This window comes from Heptranchias perlo, chromosome 18 (assembly GCF_035084215.1).
Source record: "Heptranchias perlo isolate sHepPer1 chromosome 18, sHepPer1.hap1, whole genome shotgun sequence".
Classification (NCBI taxonomy): Eukaryota; Metazoa; Chordata; class Chondrichthyes; order Hexanchiformes; family Hexanchidae; genus Heptranchias; species Heptranchias perlo.
In genome coordinates, this window is record NC_090342.1 from 31,313,969 (window position 1) to 31,326,105 (window position 12,137).

A 12,137-nucleotide genomic window follows, 5' to 3' on the forward strand; every position below is an offset into this window, starting at 1 on the left:
TACAACAAAGGAGAGTGCTGCAAAATTAATTCCAATCCACAGAAAAGAAAAATTATTATCCAGTAGAGCAATGTAAATTTCCATTTACTTATTTTCAGAGAAATGTCTCAAAGTGTTTTACAGAACAGTGATCAACGAGTAGACAATGTGCAGGAGGGAGAAAGGGAAGAGAGGGATTGGGAGTGGCCACAAACACAATCGAAGAGAAGGGTCTTTAGAGAGCTTTTCAAAACAGGGAAGATGACAAGTTGGAAGCGGTAGAGGAGGGAGTTCCAGAAGGCAAGGGTGCAGTTGGCTGAAGGAGCTGCTGTCAATGTTGGAGACTGTGAAGTAGGCTGATGTCAGAAAAGTGGCATGTGAGAAGGGATATATGGCAGCACGGGTAGGGAGAGAGGGCAGAGTGGTTAGAGGGGGAAAAGGTAAAGTGTCAGCTTATGCCCACATTAGGGGGTGGGGGGGGAGGAGAAAATTACAGGTTCCTGCACAAAGCAATAGGAGGCGGGTTTTCAACGGGGTTTAAAAAAGAGGTCTCTGCAGTATTAGAACCAGGCGAAGGCTAGGAGTAATGGCACCACAGTGCCTTCTGGGCATTGATGATAAGCAATTTGATCATTTTAATAGGATAGAGGAGGTGCTTGCATAAGTGGCTGACATGCTTTGTACAGTGCATTTCTGGAAGGTATGGCTAACACCTCTTACCTTGCTCGCTCTGGTAAAATCTTTCAACTTTTCCTGGCACTGATTTGTCATTTGTGAGGTGGTCATATTGGCACTCACTGTCCTGGCATCTTCTTTTCACTGCAGCTGTTGTGCTGTCCTTGGGAGCTTGCATCTATCTGAGCCTAAAGCAGTACCTGCCTCCTCTGCCTAACCTCACGCAGAAGCACTACTGCACTTTATCTGTAGATTGGGGAGCTCTCTGCCCACCTGCAGGTCTCAGATATTCTTTAAGTCTAAAAATTTGCAATCTACTGGCTAAGCAATTTTTGGAGTGGTATCCCCTTTAAGCTGCTGCAGGCCATCAAATCCTGCAGCAGCATCCTAAGTTCCAACCCCCAAATGAAGAGCTCGCAATCAGAGACATTCATAATGCTGGGAGCTTGCCATGAATATTGACCACGGAGACTATGGCAGGGTCAGCTCACTTCCTCTCAGGTGGGCATGAATTGCACTCCATCCTACTTCTGCTCGGGATTTTGCCTGAGCGGAAATAATAGGCCAGAATGCAAACCTCACAGTGTCATTAATACAGACACTCCAACCTCCCCCCGTCATTAAGCACTCATTCCAATCTCATGCTGCTATTAACACAAACAATCCAATCTAACACTGTTGGCAAGACATTTGCAGAGAGGCCACCAATGGCAACCCCGGTTTTGATAGCTGGGGATAGATCTTGACTTTGTGCGATAGTGCAAAATGGATGATAGTGAGTCGGCAGTCTGTTTTACACTATCACACAAAGTTAATATCTACCCCCTGGATTGCAAAGTAAGTGAGGCAGCTTCCTCCAGAGGTGAAGAAATAATTTGGATGGTACCTGTGAAAGCAAATAGGTAGCAGAGGTACAGGCCATTGTTCTAGTTGTGGATGCACTAAACTCTTACTCTGACCAACAGGGCAGCAAAGCAACTATAATTTGCTGGCTTGCAGGGATCATTCCTATCCAGTGAGGAAAATAGGTGGCCAGTTAATAAAGTTAGGAATCATGACTTTCAAACAACTGTGCAGCACAATTTTTTTGGTGTTTCTGTGCTCTGGATTCTGCATCACTGACAGTCTCATAGTATACTACAGAACCACATATAGGACTAGTTTTGTAATTTTAAAATAAAAAGTTGGTTAATGTCGCTGAGTTGATCCAAAATAAAACTGAATAGTAGCAGTTGGATTTATGCACTTCTAGACAATATGCAATCAAAAATATCACCATAAAATGGCACTTTGAAGTTTTAATTATCAAGTGTATAGATACAGACAGCATACTCCAGATAATTTGCAGATTGTGAATATGTTGAACTCTCATTTTGTAATCTTGCAACATGCAAATTCTAATTAAAAGCTGGATCCATTGAGCAGGATAAACATTATACAGAGCATTCACAAAGTGAGCCTAGTATGTAAATAAACACAGATACATCTAAATCATCAGTTTAATTACACTGCACAGCCTTTCCCTGTCCAGTTGGAATATCCTGTGACAAACAAAGTAACAGCTGTCATCAGCTCAGGCTCTTTGGGAAAATGTTCCCAATTTGGGGATGAAAACACCAGGTGGCCTTGTCCTTTCCTAATGGCAGCTCTTGTTCCTTCTGCTTTCTGGTGAATTAGTTTATTTCCTACAATATAAAAATGCATTTTAATTCAATATTGCTGCCAGCTCCTATTGTATTTGTTATTTTACTTGAGTTCCTATATTTTATTTAAAATTCCACTTGGCCAAATCTCTCCCTGCATTGTTTTTTATTGAGTGCTTAAAGATGATCATGATCATTTTGAATGGCGGAGCAGGCCCGAAGGGCCGAATGGCCTACTCTTGCTCCTATTTTCTATGTTTCTATGTTTCTATGATGTTGGTTGCAGAAGCACATTGAATATCAGTGATTGGAGGTTGCCCCAATGTGACCCTGTGCAGGAGTTGTTAGAGGAAAATACCATAACTGGATGTAACTCAGAGGTGCTGCTTTCCATGAAACTCACAAATCGGCTATTGTTAAGAGTGAAACTCTTAATTTTAGTTCTTTACTTTTAATCCTTTTGTTTGACTGCACCTAAATAATCTTGAGTACTATGCCATGTTATATTCAATGGAAATTTAGAGGTCATCTGACTCTGGACTAACATGGAGTTAAAATTTTGAGCTTCTAAAACCTTCAGACTTGTCATTAGTTTCTTTTACCTCTGATTTACATAATACGCAGACTATAACAGGTAATATTTGCTAATATTAACCCTTGATACACCACAGCAGAGATTGCTAATTTGATTGTGCTGGTCGGGGGTGGGTCATGTATGCCAGCTGGTTGCCAATCTCATTCCTTTTGACACAAAAGAATGGTTTGAAAATTGATCTGGTTTCCTTCACCTGACCAGGTTAATGTGTTCTTCTTTCTGACCAGGTTAATGTTGAGTTCTTCTTCCTGACCAGGTTAATGTTGAGTTCTTCTTCCTGACCAGGTTAATGTTGAGTTCTTCTTCCTGACCAGGTTAATGTTGAGTTCTTCTTTCTGACCAGGTTAATGTTGAGTTCTTCTTCCTGACCAGGTTAATGTTGAGTTCTTCTTTCTGACCAGGTTAATGTTGAGTTCTTCTTCTTGACCGGGTTAATGTTGAGTTCTTCTTCCTGACCAGGTTAATGTTGAGTTCTTCTTTCTGACCAGGTTAATGTTGAGTTCTTCTTCCTGACCAGGTTAATGTTGAGTTCTTCTTGACCAGGTTAATGTTGAGTTCTTCTTTCTGACCAGGTTAATGTTGAGTTCTTCTTCCTGACCAGGTTAATGTTGAGTTCTTTGCCATTTAATTGGCTGGAAATGTAGTGGCGAGGTGAGAGGAGAGAGGGGGAGATTTGCTTGGGAGAGTAATTGGCATTCGGCATCCTATTTTTGTCTTGGCGAGGGGGAGGGGCGTTGTTGGGGTGAAGTTTCTGTGTCAGCTGCAGGTTTGGGGGAGAGCCGAAAATTTTGCCTGGGGAAGAAGGTGGGAGGGGGCCAAGGGAGGAGATGAAGTAAGGGGGAAGAGAGAGGAGAGGGGGAAAGGAGGGTGGGAGATGAAGAGAAGTGGAAGAGGAAAGAGGAGGACAGGGGGAGAGTAAGAGAAAAGGGGGTGAGGGAGGGAGGAAAGGGGGAGGGGGAGAAGGAGCTGGTCACAGATTCCTTTCAGCTCATCCCACCCGTGACTTTGTCATTATTCTGCAGTTTTTAGTCTGTTGTGTTTTCTGCAGTACCTTTCTGCTGGTTGAGAAGTTTTACTTTAGCTGGTGGTGTCATGTAAGGTTACATTCATAGCTTCACCAACAGGTGGAATACCTTTGGATTGTTGCCACCAGACAACAATTTTAATCTATAATAAAGAACAAAGAATAGTATTTTCTGTAAGAGCATAGTGCTGAGCTGAAAACTCAGAACACCAGTTGGCTCAATGAGATAGGAATTTCCTTGGACTTGCCAGCAGTTTAAGGGTTAAAAGAAGATGCTTGTAAAAATAGATGTTTATTGGGCCTAATGTAGCTTAGGAAAATAGACAGGATTATCTATCTATAATTTAATCAAAGTTCTATGCATAACATACTATCTTCATTACATCTTGGTGTCACACCTAGACCTTAGATTTAAGCTGGTGATGTATAATTTTCCCATTTATTTACATTGTACCCACTGTTAATTGTATGATTTATATCAATTTGTATTCAGGTGGTGGGCATCAACTGGGGACTCTCGTATCCTTTTTATAGGAGAGCTTAGCTGGGGTGTGGTGCGTGTGTAAGGGAAATCTATGTGAATAAAGGCTTGGAAGCAACTAAAGACCAGGCTCTAGTATTCTATCCTTCACCACATGGCTGTCTAATTTTAATACTTACCTTTATAGTTCTCTCAGCTTCTGAGATTTCCATCTCCAAGGTATGTAGCACTTTGCTATGCCACCTACTTCAAGTTGCTTTTCTCCTTGATGTGATTGCTTCTTATCTTCACCGCATTTTTCTCCTTACTGGCACCCTGCACTCAAAAATGCAGCCTCCGGGCCTGATCTCATTATCCCCTCCCAAAAGGCACCCTTTATCCGCTTATATCCTGGTGGCTTACCATTTCCAAATTTTGTCTGGTTATTTGTCTAGTTTTGTGACATATGCATCAGGCCCCTCTGATGTAGAGAAATGCCCTTACATAGGGTTAAACTAAATTATTCTGCTGAGCTGTTGTGGGTATACATTTGGGCTCAAGGAAAAGAATGTAAGGAGGTTCTTATAATTCTCTCTCCAGTATCCTGTTGACTCCTGGCTTCAAACTGATGAAGATATCAACATTATTTCAGTCACTAGCATTGGGTACTGGCTAAGAGGTGAATATGAAAGGGATAAAAGAAAAAAAATTAAAAATGGAAATTGGAATCTTGTCAAAATAAATTTATCCATAGATGCAAGAAGAAAACACACTGTTAGGCCAGAAAATGTTAATTGTTTAAGGAGGCAAAAATTGGATCAGAAAATGCATTGCTCCAAATTCAAATGTGGTGTTGGTCAGATATCCCTGCATTCTATTCCCATGGAGGATTCTTCGTTGGAAAGCCATAGTTACCCTGTAATTGGGCAGAAAAGATCGAAGAAATTTGCGTTTGAGCGAATTTGGGTACATTTACGCTGTTATTTCCTTGCTCTTTTAAACAGTCTAAACCTGTCAAAGCCCCACAGGGCTCATTTGCATAGCTGCACTGCTCAAGTACATGGACGTTTCCTCGGTTCATGTCGCTCCTCCAATTGGTGTAAAGCTACACCTGAAAAAAACCTGGTCTAACAGCTCAGACAAGAGTTCAGTGAGCTGAAGAAGGCACTAACTGATGACAGGCTTCTGAATAACTTTTATCCCCTTCCTTCACATATTTTAATCACTGACACCTGCGTTCATTTTACCGTAGTGCCTTTGTCTTTTCCCAGTAAAGATTTTTGGAACCCCAAATTCCCCCTGCACATCGATTTCAGGCAAGGGTTAGCTTTCCCCATGGGCACACTGCTCTACACCATCATAATGAACAAGGAGTTGCAGCAGCAACATGTCCAGGCCAGGAATATCAGGCAGCATGGCAGAGGATAGAAGCTCACCCGGTTTGACCCTCCTCAACTTGGCCTGGCAGAAAATTCATAAGAAAAGATACAAGGGTTGATTTTCTGCAGGTTTAAAACAAGTTATAATCTCCTATGGTTGGCCCTAGTTAAATATGCCCACATTGGACCAGGAGCTGGGATCTTCCCAAAATGGTGGGAGGTGGGAGGAGAAGGGGGGAGAAAATTGTGCACCAGCAGTACGTGGAGGGAAAATCGAAAAGGGTGTGGCCACTTAAAAAGGCAAGTGGTCGTTGTCACATTTTGAGGCATTTTTATTGTCGTTGAGGAAGTTCTCTCTGCTGCTGGAGGAAGGTCAGTGCATCTTTGAGAAGTTTCTTTTTTCTTTCTCTTTCTCTAGCAACAGCCATCTGCCCTGTTAGAGATAAAAGGAAACTGCACTTCAGCACTCCTGGTGCATGCTGAGCACATATCTGAAATTGCACAACCCCAGCTCATGATTATCCATCAATTAATTTTAATGGATGAAAAATCAAAAGCTGGGGTGTGTCACTTCTTGGCAAGGAATCCTCGCATGCACCTGGGAATGCTGAAGTGCAAACTTCTTTCTTAACCGATGCTAATTTATTATTTGACTTCCATTTGATCCAAGACTGGCACACCTGTTTTAACGTTTAGCTCCTATTTTATGATTTGAAGAAACAACAGGAAAGATTTTTTGATTCATGCTCACACTTCACACCTGGAGTTCATGTCAGAAAATTTTGCATCTCCAGCTTGTCATTTTCTATCCTTAATTTTAACAGGCAGAAAATTATGGGTTGGAGGTGCACAATTTTCCAAAGTACATGCTTGGCATGTGCTGGGAGTGTCAAAGAGGAAAATTTTCCCTATTGTAATATTTGACATAAGGGCATGTGTTTGCAAGGGGAGTAAAAAGGAGGTCTATGCAGCATCAGAGTCCTATTTCTCTGCACCACATGGATGACAGAGCTTATGACTGGGATCTTTCACCCTGCTGACAATTTCTGGCTGGAACTGGGGTAAACATGGGTGGGAAATTGGATGGGGACCACTTCCCCAACCATTGGATTCCCCAATTGTGATGCCTGAGCAACCAGCCATATTAAAATGATATTTGAATGACAGAAATAAGTTATCCAATGTATAATCTGTAATTTTAACCATAACAAATTCTAGGCACAAAGGACACCTGTTGGTTCTTGTTATCCAGCAATTCTATGGGCTGTGCAAGACCACCACCACTCGAGATGAACTCCCTGGCACAGGCCAGGGTTATCTCCAGAGTTATGCAGATGACCCAGAGACTGGGACAGGGTCATGGTCCCTTTGTGCCAGGGTCATGGGCCCTTTGCGCCAAGTGGAAGTCTCACAATATCCAAAATATGCCCTAATTCTGGAAAATCCAGGTCTTTGTATTTGCCTCATGATTCCTCGCTGAGGGAACATAGTATCATAGTAGGTACAGTACAGGAGAAGGCCATTCAGCCCATCGTGCCTGTGCCAGCTCTTTGAAAGAGCTATCCAATTAGTCCCATTCCCCTGCTCTTTCCTCATAGCCTGTAAGTTTTTTCCCTTCAAGTAATTATCCAATTCCCTTTTGAATCTGCTTCCACCACCCTTTCAGGCAGTGCATTCCAGATCATTAAAACTCGCTGCATAAAATAATATTTCCTCATGTCACCTCTGGCTCTTTTGCCGATCATTTTAAATCTGTGCCCTCTGGTTACTGACCCTTCAGCCACTGGAAACAGTTTCTCCTTATTTACTCCATCAAAACCATTCATGATTTTGAACACCTCTCTATTCCAAGGAGAACAACCCCAGCTTCTCCAGTCTCTCCACATAACTGAAGTCCCTCATCCCAGGTACCATTCTAGTAAATCTCTTCTGCACCCTCTCTAAGGCCTTGACATCCTTCCTAAAGTGTGATACCCAGAAGTGAACCAAATACTCCAGCTCAAGCCTAAGTTGGGGAGTCAGGAGGTGAGTCACTTGCCCCGGAATACCCAGCCTCTGACCTGATCTTGTAGCACAGTTGGGTTCCTCCAGGACCACTTGGCTCCAGACCTCATTACAGCCTTGGTCCAAACATGGACAAAAGAGCTGAATTCCAGAGGTGAGGTGAGAGTGACTGCCTTTGACATCAAGGCAGCATTTGACCGAGTGTGGCACCAAGGAGCCCTAGTAAAACTGAAATCAATGGGAATCAGAAGGAAAACTCTCCAGTGGCTGGAGTCATACCTAACACAAAGGAAGATGGTAGTGGTTGTTGGAGGCCAATCATCTCAGCCCCAGGACTTTGATGCAGGAGTTCCTTAAGGCAGTGTCCTAGGCCCAACCATCTTCAGCTGCTTCATCAATGACCTTCCCTCCATCATAAGGTCAGAAATGGGGATGTTCGCTGATGATTGCACAGTGTTCAGTTCCATTTGCAACCCCTCAGATAATGAAGCACTCTGAGCCCGCATGCAGCAAGACCTGGACAACATCCAGGCTTGGGCTCATAAGTGGCAAGTAACATTCGCGCCAGACAAGTGCCAGGCAATGACCATCTCCAACAAGAGAGTGTCTAACCACCTCCCCTTGACATTCAATGGCATTACCATCGCCGAATCCCCTACCATCAACATCCTGGGGGTCACCATTGACCAGAAACTTAACTGGACCAGCCATATAAATACTGTGGCTACAAGAGCAGGTCAGAGGCTGGGTATTCTGCGGTGAGTGACTCACCTCCTGACTCCCCAAAGCCTTTCCACCATCTACAAGGCACAAGTCAGGAGTGTGATGGAATACTCTCCACTTGCCTGGATGAGTGCAGCTCCAACAACACTCAAGAAGCTTGACACCATCCAGGACAAAGCAGCCCACTTGATTGGCACCCCATCCAACACCCTAAACATTCACTCCCTTCACCACCGACGCAGAGTGGCTGCAGTGTGTACCATCCACAGGATGCACTGCAGCAACTCACCAAGGCTTCTTCGACAGCACCTCCCAAACCCACGACCTCTACCACCTAGAAGGACAAGAGCAGCAGGTACATGGGAACAACACCACCTGCACGTTCCCCTTCAAGTCACACACCATCCCGACTTGGAAATATATCGCCGTTCCTTCATCGTCACTGGGTCAAAATCCTGGAACTCCCTTCCTAACAGCACTGTGGGAGAACCTTCACCACACGGACTGCAGCGGTTCCAGGTGGCGGCTCACCACCACCTTCTCAAGGGCAATTAGGGATGGGCAATAATTGCCAGCCTCGCCAGCGATACCCACATTCCATGAACGAATAAAAAAAAATAAAGTTTTATAAAGGTTTAGCATAACTTCCTTGTGTTTGTACTCTATGACTCTATTAACAAAGCCCAGGATCCCATATGCTTTTTTAGCAGCCTTCTCAACTTGTCCTGCCATCTTCAAAGATTTGTGTATGTGCACCCCCAGGTCTCGCTGTCCCTGCACCCCCAGTAAAATTGTACCATTTTGTTTATATTGCCTCTCCTCATTCTTCCTAGCAAAATGTATCACTTCACATTTCTCTGCGTTAAATTTCATCTGCCATGTGTCTGCCCATTTCATCAGTCTATCTATGTCCTCCTGAAGTCTGTTACTATCCTCCACATTGTTTACTATATTTCTGAGATTCATGTTTTCTGTAAACTTTGAAATTATACCCTCTATACTCAAGTCCAAGTCATTAATATATACCAAAAAGAGCAGTGGTCTTAATACTGATCCCTGGGGAACACTACTTCCATCCAGTCTGAAAAACAACCATTCACCACTTCTCTCTGCTTTCTGTCCCTTAGCCAATTTTGTATCCACGTTGCCACTGTCCCTTTCAACCCCATGGGCATCAATTTTGCCAACAAGTCTATCATGTGGTATTTTATTAAATGCCTTTTGAAAGTCCATGTGCACAATATCAACTGCACAACCCTCTCCATTACTTCATCAAAGAACTCATTCAGGTTAGTCAAACACGATTTTCCTTGAACAAATCCCTGATTACTTTCATTTATTAGCCCATACTTTTCCAAGTGTCAATTAATTTTGTCACAGATTATTGTCTCTAAAAGTTTCCCCACCACTGGCGTTCGGCTGACTGGCCTGTAATTATTGGGTTTATCACTCTCCCCTTTTTTGAACAAGGGTGTAACATTTGCAATCCTCCAGGTCCCTGGCACCATATCCATGTGTAAGGAGGATTGGAAGATTGTGGCCAGAGCCTCCGCAATTTCCATCCTTACTTCCCTCAGTAGCCTAGAATCCCAGCTGGACCGGGTGACTTTTCTACCATGAGTACTGCCAATCTTTTAGGTACCTCCCCTTTATCTATTTGTATCCTATCCAATATCGCTCCTACCTCCTCCTTTACTGCTACAATGGCAGTATCCTCTTCGCTAGTGAAGACCGATGCAAAGTATTCATTTAGTGCCTCAGCCATGCCCTTTGCCTCCACAAGAAGATCTCCTTTTTTGTCCGGTTAGTTGTTTGAGAAGTTTGGCTGTACTAAATATCCAAAAAAAGGACTGAGGATAAAGGGCAAAAGTGACTATGCCAATGTTGCAATTCTGTATATTTTGAACATACCTCTTGTAGATTAATATTGTCTTCATACAAAATGTAAAACGTAGAAATGGACCCAACCAGTCTGCGTTGGTATGTATCCTCTCCATGAGCAGTAGTCACAATTCCATGTGCCTGCCCTGTTCCCATATCCCTTTATACCCCTTTCCTTCAACTACTTATCTAACTTATTTTTAAATGTTGACAAGAGAGCCTATTTTAGCTCCAAGTTAGAAGCTAGCCGGAGTGCACGGCAATCCTGCATGGGATTGAGAGTTGGAGCATTTCAAATCTAATCCCCATCACCAAGTTGAACTTGACTTGCTGGCCAGAAGTGATTTTACTCAGATACCTTAGAGCTCCTATAAAATTTTGTATTGCAAGAACTCCTTTTTCATATCCCCCTTTTATCCTCAGTTCTTCCTGTTCTAATAAAGTCTAGTAAATGTTTCAATTGTAGTTAGATTTCCAGTTGTATTGGCAGATAATATTACGCTCTACATGAAACACACTTTTAGGAGAAAAAGAGAGATTAATCAGATATATTTTAAAAGATTGAATTTTTTTTCATTAAAAACTCCAAAAAGGAACTAAAGTATTACTAAAAATGTACTGCAAAACTCAAAAATAAAAGATTAAAAAATCTTCAGAAATTATTGCTCATCGAGCTGCACTAAGCCCATTCCAAATGGGAGAAGTGAGCTCCTATCTCTAACCTGGCCTATGTAGATGGAAGTTGGTGTTAGGCTTCATGTAAATGAAGCCATTGCCTACTTTTAGTGAGAACACTTTAGGCAGGTCCAAAAGCCTAATTGGAAAATTGTGCTTGGTGCAAATGTGGCACAGATCTGGCTATATGGATCTGACTGGTGGGTCAGAAGGGGGTCAGGCTGAGGAGAACCAAATATTGATCTTTACTTCTAAACCTCCCCCCCTCCCACCACTCTCTGGAAAATTTGAAACACTCAAGGCCTTCAGGCTGCAGATTAGAAGCCATAAGACTAAGACTGCGTGGACCTACAGTACAGCTGTAGACGTCATCAGGCAGAAGGTTTAAGTGCATAATTTATACATGAGGCCCAGATAGGGAGTGGGTCTGTGCTGAGACCTACCCTGGGCCAAATGGGGCAGGAGAAATATGGTGTTTGTCTCCTCAGGTATGTTGCACCTGTCATGCACCCACTGGATGCCCAGAAAGGAAAATCTATCTTCTGACGTTTTAACCTTTAAAAAATCAAAGGCATCAGAATCAAGTAGTCATTCTTCAAGGGAACTGTGAATTAATGAAATGAAAGTGAACTCAGTGATCAAAACTCTAGTTTTCAAACACAACAGAATTGTAATTCCTTGCAGTGTGTATAAAGAAGTGTTTTAGGAAATTTGTGTGAGACACCCTAATAAATGCAGGGAAAAAGGCCTGTAGGTTTATACAATAGCCAAGACTAAACTAGAATATAAATAATGCAGTGAAAATTTGTACTTCATATCTTAGTTATCAACATAAAGAGCAGGTGGAGCTGTTCACCCCGCATCAAGTTACCACAAACCCCTGGCAAAAAGTTGCTTCAAATCCCTTTGAATATAAAAGAAAGTACTTGATAATTGTGGGCTACTGTTCTAATTACCAAGAAGTCTGGTCTTTGAAAATGCCATTAGTAAATTGGTCATTCAAGCAATTAAATTCACATTCTCTAGAAATGTTACACTGAAAGAACTCTTCAGTGATAATAGACCTCATTAAGAAAGCATAGAATTCAGTAAATTTGTG